An 11954-nucleotide genomic window follows, 5' to 3' on the forward strand; every position below is an offset into this window, starting at 1 on the left:
GTTCAATACTTTCCCCTGTGCCATTCCACATTATTACAAATAACTTCATTTCTGGACATTTATGGTTTGATTTCTTTGTATGTATGGATCACTTGGGTTGTTACCAACATCTGGTGAAAATTTCTCCAGGAGCAAAACTGAACTCTTTTCCCTCTCTGCACACTAGTTGCCTGTGCCTCAGTCGTGTGCAGAGAGGAGACAGACCTCAGCAGGCAGACGTTAGGGCAGCAGATCAGGATTTTTCTGTATGTGTTTGATGAGTACAGCAGTGAGCTCTTCTAAGGAAACGTTTGGTGTTCATCAGGTATGAGACGGTTTGTGAAGCTCTTTGAAGCCCAGGAGCTCATCAAGAGCATCTGCTGCAGCTGGAGGGGCTCATGGCTGCTGGCCATCAGGAAGCAGAACACACCAAAACAACATATGATGCACATAAAGATGTCAACGTGGAACTTTGTACAGATTTATTAAAATGTTCTGATGCAGCTGCCGCCTGAACATCCAACACATCAGAATATCAACATATCAAAATTCTACAAGTGTCATCAAAACTAACGTCAATGCAGCTGCAGCACTGAGACACAAACGCAAAGAGGGCGGGGCTCCCTGTGTCCCCGCCCATCACGTCTGCTGCAGACTGTTGGGTCTCAGAATCAGACTCATTTTGTGTCGCCTCTTTAGGCTCAAAACAAACATCCTTAATGAGAACAACCCCTCCTCTGCCCTTTTCTTACAAAAAAAAAAAAAAAAAGACAATCATGAAGTTTCTTTTCTAATCCTCAGAAGGCTTTCAGCTGACAGGGAAACTGAGCCAATCAGCTGCTGGCTGTAATTGATTCAGGCCTTAATCTGCTGCTTTCCACTAAGAGCCTGGCTAATATTGGAGGGCAAAGAAGAGACCCCCGCTTTGCCCCGGGGCTGTTGTCGGCTGCACAGATCAGGGAAGATTAAGAACAGTTTCAGAGCGTCTTAGAAACAAATCAGCTAAACTGTCAGACACATAAATCAAGACTTAAACAGATTGTTACTACGAAACCTTCCTGGAACCTTTAACTTTGTCTGATCTCAGCTCTGTGGTGTTTCCTGTGACATTTGCGTTTCAGGGCAGAAGAATGTTGCAGCTGGTCAAACCCACTGAAACAACATCTCATATTGTCCTCTTTTTTATGCCAGTGTTAAAGTTGGATTGTTTTATTTTGAAAAGGAACTAAGTTAAATCCACTTTGGTCAAACCCTAGAAATAACACCATGTGAGGGTTCTGGGTTCTGTCGTCCACCTTCACCTGATGCAGCTGCTGACACAGCTGTTAGCTCAGCTGTTTCCTGTCTGCTGAAGAGGATCCACTGCTGGAACGTTGTCCAATTCTGAGACTTTGTTAGACTTCAGGGAGATCCTGGTCTCATCCCCACATCAAACTGAACTCTTTTTGCTCCTCAGTTCCTCCTTCCTTGGACCCTCCTCATGCTGACTCCCTGGATCCAGCGTCTGGACCCAGCTTCTATAACCATAAACATCTTGATGTCCAGTCTTGAGGTGCATCCTGCCTCTCTCTTCCTGTGTTCTGTAACTTTCATCAAACCAGCAGAGCTTTCAGCAGGTAACAGGGTCTGTACCCTGACCTCACTGTGGATACAAGAACATTCTGAGTCATCATTAACTCACCTGCTTCTCAGACTGTTCCATGCTTAATAAAGGATTCACAAATAATTCCAATTTTTTTCATTTTCAATTGAATTCAATTCAAAAATTTTATTCATTTCATTAAAAAAATATATACAATAAAAAACAAAGAAAATACACAAATCAAAAATCTAAATAAAATGAAAGGTAGCAGAAGAATAAATCATGTAATCTGTGCTCCGTTTATCCCCAGAATATATTCAAACAAAACATGATTTACAAAACAATACTAATTAAAAAAACAACAACATAAAAACATCAACTCAAACAACAACTCATATTGCTTCACATTTTACTTTTCCCTTTCCATATACCTTCAGAAAACTAGCTTTTATCTGTCTCTTAAATATACACATAGATCTGGCATTTTTAAGATCATCTTCCAGACCATTTCAAAATCCTATACCCTGGATTAAAATATATCTTTCTCTCAAACAAGAACGAAAATATGGCTTCATAAACATTTCCATCCGCTTAAGATGATAACAACTGTCTCTCTCAACAAAGTTTACCTGAATGTTGGAAGGTAATGCGTTTCGGTGAGCCTTGTACATAAACAGTAAAATATTATAGTCAACCAAATCACAGAATTTCAAAATTTTCAGTTTGCAAAATAATGTATTTGATGGATGGTTGTAATCTTTTCTAGCGATAATTCTTATGGCTCTTTTCTGTAAAACAAAAAATCCAATTTGTAATTGTTTTGCAAGCTTTACCCCAGATTTCAATACAGTAAATTAAATGTGGAACAATTATAGAAGTGTACAACACAAGCAGAGCTTTGTCATTGAAAAACTCCCTGACTTTGTACAGTACTTCAACAGATCTAGATATTTTTGTTCTTAAATAATGTATATGTATGTTTAGGAGATCATTCAATGAAGACATTCTAATAAACCAGAGTTCATGTGAAGAAACTAAAATAATTAGAAGGAGGTTGGTGTCATTACAGCTGAGAAACAGGTCCACTCAGAACAAAACACAACAAATCTTATCTTGTTTCGTGGAACCTGGAAAAGAAAATTAAAGAAAATATAAAATAAAAAGTTGATTAAAATGGGAGTGTAAAAACAATATTTGCACACACAATTAAAGGAACCACACAAACATTTTATATTAATTAATCAGATTTTATTGATGTTTTGGATAATAAACAGCACTGTGCAGCCCTCTTTATCAATTTCTAAAAAGCATTTTTATACTGTTAATTATGATGTTTTATTACAGAGGTTTCACACTATTGGTTTGTCTGAACAAACTCTGTTGGTTTGACAACTATCTGACCAGTAGAACTCAGTATGTTTAAGAATGGGGTTTAGCTTCCTCTTCTCTCCATATACTCAGCGGTGTTCCTCAGGGGTCAGTGTTGGGGCCACTTTTGTTTATTATATATATAGTCTTTAAAAGTGGCTCATGCAAAATTTCATTTTTTATGCAGAAAATACTATTGTTCTGGTTCCATATATAATAATGCTTTTAATCAACTTCAGTCAGCTTTTAATGTTTTACAGACCAGTTTTTATCACCTTCAGCTTGTGTTAAATGCAGATAAATCAAAGGTGATGCTGTTTTTCTAATGGGAGATTTGAATGTAAGGATCCAGTCATTACATCTGAGGGTCTGAAAATTAAAAATTTGCTGCAGTACAAATTTTTAGGATTTTTAATTTCTGATTCTTTGTCTTTTTCCCCCCATATTCAACAGCTAGTGAAGAAGCTGAGATTAATTTCAGGATTAGATCCTGTCTACCTGTTCAGGCTAGAAAACGACTGGTTGATGCAATGGTTATATCTGTACTGCACTATGGGGACATTTTATACATGTATGCTTCTCTTAAATGTCTTTATTCACTGGACAGTTTATCGTGGAGCTCTAAGATTTATAACAGATTTAAAATGTTTTACACATCACTGCACATTATACAGCCAGGTTGGGTGGATAACCTTGGTCACTCGTAAACTCCTTCATTGGCATATTTTTATTTATAAGGCCATACTAAGGATTTACTCTATCATATTTGTTGGTCTGTATAAATAGAAAGTTCACTGGAGGATTATTCTCTTCATTGTGAGAATTTATTTTTATGTTTAGCAGCTAAAGTCTGAACTGAACTTGGAATTTTTTTTCAGTTTTCTGCTCCATCTTCTTTTCTTCCACTTGCAGAGATACATACATGAACCTAAAGGCTGTTCTTACGAATTATGGGAAGAAATCATCTGTCTGTAAATGCTTTAACTGAGAAATTTTTGTTAATCTATCAATAACAGTGCTTATTCTATTTCTGCTGTGAATGTTCAGTAACCTGTGTATTGCTACCAGTTTTGGCCAGGATTTGTTTGCAAAAGAGATTTTTAATCTCAATGAAATTTTCCTGGTGAAATCAAGGTTTAATAATAAAGAAATGATTTATTGAAAAATGATTCAGTCAATTTGTTGTATGTTTTTCCACTTTAACCTAAAGACCAGATCAGGTTTATTGTGTCATTATTACATAAAACCTTGGAGTTAAAAAAAGTGATTTTCTGTAGTAAATATGGTTAAAGAAAATACACCTCCAAAAGACTGCATCACAAAAATATGTTTATTAATCTACAAAATAAAAAAAACATCTTTATACTAAATGTTTGTTTATAAAAAAATCAGAAATGCCACAAAGCTGTAAAAGTTCTGTCCAAAGAGTTTTAGTTCAAATGGATCAGAACTAAAATAAAAGTGATTTTATTGTATTTCAGGTTTTTTCTGTTCAGTGACAAAAAGAAGACTTTAACCTGCTCTGGAACTTCTTGAAATAGAAACAGATTTGTAATTAAAGACATTTGATTATTTTACTGCAGGATGTGATTTAGAAGCTCAGATAAACTGTGGGATTAATGCAATAATAATAATCTGATCTCAGAGCAGCAGGATTAGGACTGAGGTTCTACTACAATAAAGTTTATTTACCAGCTTCATGAATGTGTTTGTTCTATAATGTTGCAATTAATCATTGTTCCATCTGTCAGCTGAACAAAGAACAGTGAAGGAAGTCGAGTTTGTAGCTGATTTTATTATGGGCTCATTAATAATTATGGATATATAATCATCTCTATACAGTACAATAAAAGGTCAAAGGTCATGACACATCAGTTCAACAGAATCTCATAGTTTAGAAAATCAATAAATAATAGCATAAATAAAACAAGTAGATATAGATGTTTAGGTACTAATATTGTGAGTGCATGCGTCATAAAACACCCTCATGATATTCTGTACAAACACAAGAGTCTGTCGCAGGAACAACAAGGACTGGGTCAGGCTACAGGCTCCAACTGAGGAAAGGTCCCACATAGAAAACAAAGTACCCAGGAAGCACTTCATGGAGACCTCACACACACACACACACACACACACACACACACACACACACNCACACACACACACACACACACACACACACACACACACACATGCGCACACACAGTTTCAAAAGTGGATCGAGGAGATCCTGATATTATAGACTATGTTTCCGTAACTTCCTGAGGAAAAAGAGTTGAACAGAGCCAGACACTGATTGGAGGGACCGTTTACAACAACAGGAACATGTGCAACAACATAAATATAGAGATTAAATCATTCCACACTCCACTTCACCACCACTCATAGTACAGTTTGGGTCAAAGGGAATGTGATTTATTATTTCACACCTGTTTGATCATTAATGACCTCCAGGTTTGTGCTTCTCTTTAACATAAATCAGCCTTGAACTAAAAACAAAATATATATATATTTTTATTGCAGTTTTGGATTCTAAAGGTTTGATTTGTTTTCATCTGAAGAGCCCGAGCTGACAGACCTGGAAAGTTGTCTTTTAGAACCCAGTCTCTCACTGAGCTGCTGCTGCAGTCCGTGAGCTGATAGGTTCAGGTTCTCGCGGAACTTTCAGTGTATAAACTGAACCGCTGTGGGTGGTGTTCCTGTGGGTCATGGTTCTGCACAGATTATTAATCCTTGTTTTGCTTCTGTTCAACTCTGAATACTGAATCCAGAGCAGTATTGGTACAACTCTGACTACTGGTCTTACAGCTGGATCTTCTAGGTCTGGTTCCTTCTGCGTCCGTCACTGACACATCACATAGGGTCGATGGGTTGGGGGTCTGAGTTTAAGTTCAGGGGTCAGGGTTACTGGTTAGGTTTAGGTGGTGACGTCAGGGGTTGAATGTTTAGGGTTAATAGAAGTTGAGGGTCGTACAGTTCATTGGAGCACATATGACAACAGGTTCCTCCTCCTCGCTCACCTCTGGTCAGTGACTGGTTCAAACTGGACGCAGAGGGAACGTGATCAAGCATCAACACGATGAGTTTGGAGTCAACATGTTGCTGAATGTGTTCATCTCTAACTATTGATCCAACAGATGGATCAGTTCGGCTGTACTCATCGGTCTTCCAGCTCAGTTTTTCTGTAACTTCACTAGCCATGTTTCCTTCAATGTTTTTTTATGCACATTTTTTAGTCTTGCATTGGAAAAGGTGGATGGAAACGGCAAAATTCCCAAAAAGTTCCTCAATTTCGCAAAAAAGTTTTTACGCTCACTTGAAGTGGTTTTTAGATTTTCCAAAAAAAAGACTTAATGCACAAAAGGGGAGATGGAAACAAATTTGCCAAATAAGTTCTGATGTAGCAAACATTTACCTTGATCAGCTGTTCCAGCTGTTGTAGTGTCCAAAGAGCGGGGGCCTTGTCTCAGGAATGCACAGATGTGAGGCCTCTGAGTTTCCAGCTTTAGAGCTCGGCACATACTGTATTACCATATCAGGAAAGAAGAACGCTTAAGGTATACCATGACAATATTTATGTACATCTGTGGAAAACCTATAAAGAGCCTTGTACGCCCCCGCTCTTGGCCTTCGTACTCCATCTTTCTTACTTGGTGAATCATTTGGCTTGGAGGCCACAATTTGGTTTTCGGCTGTAATCTCCTGGAACTGCAAATAAAGCTTTTTTGCTGTTCAACCAGCCTTTTCAGAGTCCTTTCTTCATTGAGCAAACAGCAGTTCCACTTCAACCAGAAGACGTGGTATTTTTTACACCTCACTGTCCAATAATTATACAAGCTGTGGCTGCAGCTTCCCCTGCTGTCATCATCTTCCCAGATATTCCCGTAACGTGAAGAGAATTGCAGAATTGCATCGCCAAAACTAACTGATATGACAGAATAAGTCCAACTTTCCCACTAGTAGCAATACTTTCCTGATAACTTCTCTCCATTGTCCTGAGATGTGTATCCCTGTGAGTTTGTGACTTTACTTCCTGTTTACTACAGCCATGCGTAACGTCAACATCTGACGTAATTACACTTTGTGTAGCCTGGGTGATTCGCTCCAAGCCAGATGGGAACACATCTCATTGCTATTTCTTTTTTAATTTCCTTTTTATGACATTTTAAAAATTCGCTCAAAATTTGAATTAAAACTGAATGGAAACATGGCTACTATGTTTATGAGTTTCTGCTTCATGGGGCTGTTTTTGAAATAAAAAAAGTTTTCTTGTTAAGAAGAACTTTTTAAAGAATAATTCAGTTCCTGTGGTGGAGATGTTCTGAATCATTTCCATATTTATGTGTTGCACAGAGGTGAACTTTGTTTTGTTGAAAACTGATCTTTTCTAGTTTTCTGCCTGTTTTTTTCTTTTTGTTTTCATTCATACTAACATTTGCCCAACATGTGACACCATGGCTTTAAGAGTTGACCACTTTTGGCTTTTCTGTGCCGCCGGCTTGAAGAGCAGCTCGTTCTGACGTGATCGTGGTCTCTGAGAAGTCATCGAGACTTGGAACAAAGTGTTAACCAGCAGATTGATGTTTCACACTGCGGCCTTTGTGATGCTCACATTAAAACTCTAGACTCACAAAGAATATGCTTGCTACTACAACTAAATAATTCAAAAACATACTGAGAAGCTGTGGCCCTTTCCTCCTGATGAGAAGGTATTTCACATCAAATATGGCTCACTTTTATAGTACTCTCATCAATCATTAAAACACAGAGGTAATAAGATTCTGTACAAAAGGTTCCCCGCCCCGTCACATACACACAGAATTATTCTTTAGAACAGCAGAAATAAATACAGATTACTTCCATCAAAACAGCACGTTTTCATTTTCACTGTCATCAGACTCCAAGTCCTACTGGTCACTTCCAGATTGTTGCTTTTAATAAACTAATGACTCGTCACAAACGGTGCTGTCCTTAGTTGGAAAAAAGAGGCAAGTGAAGCTTCTGAAGTGATTATCCAAACCCAAAACTGATTGAACGAGTTCTGGTCCACAATTTAAGACCCTGATAGATCTGGAATGTCTTCTAATGGCACTTTAGTTGTCTGATCAGAACCGCAACTCACAGCCGAACAAAGAGAAAAAATAAATAAAAAAATAAAAACAGCTTCACATCAGTTTTTACTGGTCAGTCACCTCATCTTAATGCTAAACATGGCATTTTTCCCATGATGCAACAGGAAAAGGTTGGTAAATGTGAGCAGCAGAAATGAAAACAACCTTTTTGATTCAAGCATTTATTTTGTCCTATAATTATTTAATTGATGTGTTCTTAGTACCCCCAGGACCAGCAGCAGGACTGGGTTTAGGGGTCCCCCCATGGCTCATGGGTAAATGATTTTAAAATTGCACATGTGCACAGTTTAAAATAATGTGTTTTGTGCAGCGTGTGTTGTGCTTTGTTTGATGGAATCACAACATTGCAGTGAAACAGCGGTTTAGGACCACCTATACTCTGTAAAGCCAAACTAATTCATTCCAAGAGCACAAAAACTGTTGTCCTGTTCCTTTATTGACTGAAACAGTTTGAATTGGGACATAATTTAGATTAAATTAGTTCAATGTCTGCAATCTGACATGTTTGATGGTTTCTTTAGAATTAATGTTCATTGTTTTGAATTTTTACTCAATTTAACCTTGTAATTAATAAGTACCAAGTAAGTACCAGGTATATACAAAGTAAGTATTTTGTAAGTACCAGGTATATACAAAGTAAGTACCGGGTATATACAAAGTAAGTACCAGGTAAGTANGTAAGTATTTTGTAAGTACCAGGTATATACAAAGTAAGTACCGGGTATATACAAAGTAAATACCAGGTAAGTACCAGGTATATACAAAGTAAGTACTTAGTAAGTACCTGGTACATACAGGTAAGTACTAGGTGTATGCAAAGTAAGTAAAATGTAAGTACTTAGTAAGTACCAGGTATATAAAAAGTAAGTACCAGGTAAGTACTTAATAAGCCCCAGGTACATACAAAGTACCAGGTAAGTACCAGGTGTACACAAAGTAAGTACTTAGTAAGTACCAGGTATATACAGGTAAGTACTAGGTATATACAAAGTAAGTAAAAGGTAAGTACTTTGTAAGTACCAGGTATAAACAAAGTAAGTACCGGGTATATACAAAGTAAGTACAGGTAAGTACTTAGTAAGTCCCAGGTATGTACAAAGTACCAGGTAAGTACCAGGTATATACAAAATAAGTACTTAGTAAGTACCAGGTATTTACAGGTAAGTACTAGGTATATACAAAGTAAGTACGAGGTAAGTACTTAGTAAGTACTAGGTATATACTAAGTAAGTACCGGGTATATACAAAGTAAGTACCAGATAAGGACTTAGTAAGTCCCAGGTATATACAAAGTACCAGGTAAGTACCAGATATACAAAGTAAGTACCGGGTATATACAGGTAAGTACTAGGTATATACAAAGTAAGTAAAAGGTAAGTACTTTGTAAGTACCAGGTACAGTATATACAAAGTAAGTACTGGGTATATACAAAGTAAGTACCAGGTAAGGACTTAGTAAGTCCCAGGTATATACAAAGTACCAGGTAAGTACCAGGTATATACAAAGTAAGTACTTAGTAAGTACCAGGTTTACACAGATAAGTACTAGGTATATACAAAGTAAGTACCAGGTAAGTACTTAGTAAGTACCAGGTATATGCAAAGTAATTATCAGGTATGTACTTGGTAAGTACCAGTTATATACAAAGTAAGTACCTGGTATGTACTTGGTAAGTACCAGGTATGTACAAAGTACCAGGTAAGTACTTAGTATGTACCAGGTATATACAATGTAAGTACCAGGTATGTACTTGGTAAGTATCAGATATGTACAAGGTAAGTACCAGGTATATACTAAGTAAGTACCAGGTAAATACTTAGTAAGTACCAGGTATATACTTTGTAAGTACCAGGTATGCACAACGTAAGTACCAGGTAAATACAAAGTGAGTTTTAACTGTTTTAAATATTTTACTCAATTCAACCTAATTAGCTTATAATCGATTTATCAGTTCAATAAAATTTGAGAAGAAAGGACAACATGAAAATATTACCAAAGTGGGGTGAAATCCTTTGCAACACACTGTACTGCCTGTTTGTTTGTCTGTTAGTAAAATATCTCATGGACTACTGCACAGACTTTAATGCAACTGACAGGAAGTAATGAGTGGACACCTCAAGAACTTTTTCTGGGCTTCTTGTTTGCTGTTTTGTTTATTTCCTGTTGTTATTGTGTTGTTTATTTGTTATTTTTTTATCTTTCCCTGGTCTTTATTTTTTAATCTAAAACTTGTTTTGTGTGGACAGGAGGTGCAAACCCAGCAGGAAATGAGAAATGTTTAAAGAAGTGTAGGCATGCTTTGAGTTTTTCAGAAAAGAAGCATGAAGAAGACCTGATGTGACACTGCCTCCTGCTGGTGGAGTCTGGTAACCTGGTGTTAATGCCAGGTAAAATGTACAAATACTCATCAAATATAACGACGCAGCATTTTTTAAAGCAAAGCATAGGATCTGTCACTAGTTTATGGGTTAAAATAAAACCATCTAATGTTCAGACATGATGATGATGTAGACATTTTGATCCAACTTTATAAAGACGTTAAGTTTGACTTCATGATTAGCTCTATGATGAGGACCACTCTCAGCTACTACCACACCAAACTCAACTCTTAAAACTTTGTTTTGTTTCAAACTATTGTTTGAGTCATGTTTATGTTAGTAAATATCATTCAGCTGTGGACAAACATGCACTCATCACTTTTTGGGAGTTTTAATAAAATCTTTGGTGCGGTTCAAGAGATGGCAGAACTCCATTTATTGAATAAAGTGCTCATGTTTTACTGTGGGCTTTTCTTTAAAAGTCACAATCATCACAAAAACAACCCTTCAGTCCAAATATACTATATAAATAAAATATATACGTCAAAGATTAAAATTTTAATTAAAGAATGAAATCCAGGAAATGTGTGAGCTGCGGACAGGAAGTGATGTAAAAACCTTTCAGTTCATTTATCAAACAGTATCAGGACATCATTAGCACTGAAATATTCACTTAATGGCTCTTTGTGTTTTACAAGGAAGTTTAAAATAAAATACTGCTTATTTACAACTAATTCATTTATTCTTTGTAGTTTCTGATGAAATAAATCTGAACTCTTTAAGGTGAAATAAATCAAAAACAATCTCTAGTTGGGTGGTAAAAACCTGTTTATGGCTTATTAACTGTGGTTTGTGGAATACTTGATGAAATAATAAAATGTTGGGACATTTTTGAGTCAAACCATTTTAATTCTCCTGCTGTCCTGGGGTCAAAAGCACCCATAGGGTTTAAAACTACAGGCCTCAGGGTCTCAGGTCATTTTGACCCCAGGGCAGCAGGAGAATTCAAATACATCAAACCTCGTTAAAAATGACTGAAATTCTGCTGGAAGTGTTTTAATGAATTTAAAATAAGTGAATTTTAAAAACTTGATGTGAAAATGTAAAGAGAAATACAGTATAAACACAACACAAACATCATGATGTGCACTTTCTTCTCTTATCTTCAGGTTAATGTGCTATCTGTGTACAAGTACAGTGGGGAAAATAAGTATTTAGTCAGTCACCAATTGTGCAAGTTCTCCCACTTAAAAAGATGAGAGAGGCCTGTAATTGACATCATAGGTAGACCTCAACTATGAGAGACAAAATGTGAAAAAAATTTGAGAAAATCGTTTTGTCTGACTTTTAAAGAATGTTTTTTGCAAATAATGGTGGAAAATAAGTATTTGGTCAATAACAAAAGTTCATCTCAATACTTTGTTGTATATCCTTTGTTGGCAATGACAGAGGTCAAACGTTTTCTGTAAGTCTTCACAAGGTTGGCACACACTGTTGCTGGTATGTTGGCCCATTCCTCCATGCAGATCTCCTGTTATGGCCAAAGTCCATTTGTGTGTGAAAGGTTTGTG

The 11954-nt window shown here is 36.6% G+C and overlaps 1 long non-coding RNA gene across 1 annotated transcript; it reads left to right on the forward strand.

The window, feature by feature from the left end:
• Nucleotides 1–8768: 8768 nt before the first annotated feature.
• On the forward strand, nucleotides 8769–10168 carry LOC106525962 (uncharacterized). Its single transcript, XR_001311196.1, has 2 exons — nucleotides 8769–9032; nucleotides 9405–10168. It is a non-coding gene; the product is annotated as an uncharacterized LOC106525962 (long non-coding RNA).
• The last annotated feature ends 1786 nt before the right edge of the window (nucleotides 10169–11954 follow it).

The sequence above is a fragment of the Austrofundulus limnaeus genome, unplaced genomic scaffold (assembly GCF_001266775.1).
Source record: "Austrofundulus limnaeus strain Quisiro unplaced genomic scaffold, Austrofundulus_limnaeus-1.0 Scaffold250, whole genome shotgun sequence".
NCBI lineage: Eukaryota > Metazoa > Chordata > Actinopteri > Cyprinodontiformes > Rivulidae > Austrofundulus > Austrofundulus limnaeus.